Genomic DNA, 2,709 nt, shown 5'->3' with positions numbered 1-2,709 from the left:
CAGCTTGGCGATTTTCCGAGCTGCATTAATAGAATACTGGTCTCTCAGGAGCAGATCTATTATCATGCTGAACTTCTTACTGTCTGCAGGGTACTGTCTAACCCAATAAAGAAGCTTCTGCTCCGCTGTTGGCCGGTGTCTTTCTAAGACACGCCTCCCAGTGAGGATCTCTATAGCACCACACCAAAACTCCATAAGTCACTATGGATGGAAAGATGGCCTGTTTCAACATACTCTGGGCAGCATATCCATGAGTCCTACACCCGATAACAAAAGCAAATACAATATGAACCAGGGAAAATGTTAAATAGAAGCAAAGAATCAGAAAGGCGAATAATAACTAATACCAATTGTCCTCTCAATATTGCAATTTAAACAAGATTCTGCCAACCTCCAAATGAAGTTGACATTGATTTCTAAAAGAACTTGGGGTAGTAATAAAATAAGTCATCTATTATCTACTTACTGCTGTCGATACATGAGTACGGTCACCCTTTGGCCCTTATCTAGCAAGCCCAAAGTCTGAGTACTTCGGCTTAAAGTCCTCATCCAAGAGCACGTTGGAGGATTTGAAATCTCGATATATCACCTATTCAAACAATGCAACAAAAAAGGTTCAACAAAGTACATAAAAATTCTTGTCTTCAAACAAATAAAGAGCTACCATGCGAGGTAAGCCATTATCTACCATCCTTAAATACACGCTTTAGCATTTGGATATTGATGGGCAGAAGCAAAAATAGAAGACAGCTTTTGTTTCAGGCTCACAAGCAGAGCTGAACCAAATCTATGATGTAGTATTATAACATTAACATTAAAGCACAGAGAGCATTTTTAAGTAGCGAGAATTTAAATTTTTCCCCTTAATTGACTTTCAGCTACAGCAATGGAAGAACAAGATCAGGGGACTAGTGTTTTGAAGTAAACAGTGGGTACCAATTAACGCGCAGAAATTACATAATGACAATTTAGTTCATGCTTCTTATATTACTCCAAGTTTTATGTCCAATTTCGATTTGTACTAGACAGCAAAGAAGAGTGCATTGTCATTTGAAGGTTTTGAACTCAAGAACTCTTATACTATGTGACACAACCACAGGGTCCCAACAGCTAAAGCTTTTAGAGAACAGAATACATCAAGATAATGGACAGTTACTGAAGTGACAGTGTCCAACATGTATGTAACTGAAGGCAATAATATTATTAGCAGATACAATTTAAGTTCCAAAACCAGAGATGCCACTATAAATGCAGCAAACAAGTAAAAGATGTATGACGTAATAAGTAGTTGCTACATTCCTAGTCCTACTTCTAATACTTCACTAGCTTAAGCAGGTCATTATATTGATTTGGTATTCCATTGGTCAAATTCACATGGATGAGTCACATGTTCACATGATATGGTAGTTCTACATTCCAAACAAACTCAAAGGAAATGCAAGGTCACACATAGGTCAAATAAATGAAAACTATATTCACCTGGACTTCCAGTCCCTCGTGTAGATAAGCCAATCCGAGCTTGAGCAGCACCAAGCATTATTGTAACCTCGTGATCCAAGGAAGAGGGTTCAAAACCCTGTTGAAAAGATGATCTTCTAAGCTCCTATTAGGCATATATTCACATACCAATAGCCGTTGGATCCCTCTTTCTCCATCTATAGAGCAATATCCTAGAAGCTTTGCTAGATTTGGGTGACTTACCACACCAAGAAATTGAACCTCTGCAAGCCATTCTTTATGACCCTAAATGAAAAGTTGAAAACAGCAACGAACCATAAGCTTGACAACTAAATAGATAAAATGACAGAGAGGCACAAAATGTCACAATGTCTCCAAAATGGGCGTTTAAAAAAGGATAACTTTGAACTTAGAGTTCAGTTGAATGTGCGAGTCATTCTCAACTGTTTAAAAGAGTAATGAGATGTATCCTTTACACAGCCAATATCATCTCAAGGGCTTAATCATACTTTTATCCATCCACAAAATTTGACGATCTGTTCCAATTCAAGTTCTTGAGAGAAAAAATCTCTTTCTTTAGTAACAGGTAAGAGCATTATCAGACAAAAGAACGCTGCATGATATGTTTTCCAGCTGAGAGAAACAAGTCTATTTACCATTAACTTTAGGAATGCTTTTGGAACACTACATGAAATCCATTTGCCTAATTCTATTCACTTTCCTTTTGGTTCTTGCTAACACTACAAATGATGATATTCTCTCCACATGTATATAAATCCCAGACCCAATAAATCTACTAAAAAGAACACATGTACTAATCATTTAAAAACCATATGTTTATTAACAAATGCAGAACAGGGCCACTACTAGAAGTATAGTCAAAACATGAAGATATATATAGATATATATATATATATAATATATAACTATTCTTTAGGAATAATTCAACCCCAAAAACAAGGTAATATAATTCACTATCTAATAATAACAACTCTTTCGGATCAGATTATAAGACCATTCAATGCTACCATCACAATCATTCAACATCCAAGACTAAGAAAACCAATCAGCCAAGCAGTAATGGAGAAAAACCAAGGGGAATAAAACAGACAGAAAAAATGGAAAAATTAACCAAACAGTTAAAGTTCCTCAATGGAATGAAACTATGAAAGACTGTCAGAGTGCAACTCCACTGGCACCGCCTTTTGTCCGTTTTATCAAAGAGAAGAATGTCCAGGAAGAAAAGGAAAC

At 36.4% G+C, this 2,709-nt stretch overlaps 1 long non-coding RNA gene across 1 annotated transcript; it reads right to left on the bottom strand.

Annotated features, from left to right (window-relative positions):
- Positions 1-328: 328 nt before the first annotated feature.
- On the bottom strand, positions 329-1,933 carry LOC121050531. The gene is made up of 2 exons (XR_005803258.1): positions 1,480-1,933; positions 329-589 (listed from the first exon to the last, which is right to left on the bottom strand). It is a non-coding gene; the product is annotated as an uncharacterized LOC121050531 (long non-coding RNA).
- Between the last annotated feature and the right edge of the window lie 776 nt (positions 1,934-2,709).

The sequence above is a fragment of the Rosa chinensis genome, chromosome 7, assembly GCF_002994745.2.
Source record: "Rosa chinensis cultivar Old Blush chromosome 7, RchiOBHm-V2, whole genome shotgun sequence".
Lineage (NCBI taxonomy): Eukaryota > Viridiplantae > Streptophyta > Magnoliopsida > Rosales > Rosaceae > Rosa > Rosa chinensis.
Note: the sequence above shows the minus strand (reverse complement) of the source record. Positions and strands in the feature narration are given on the sequence as shown.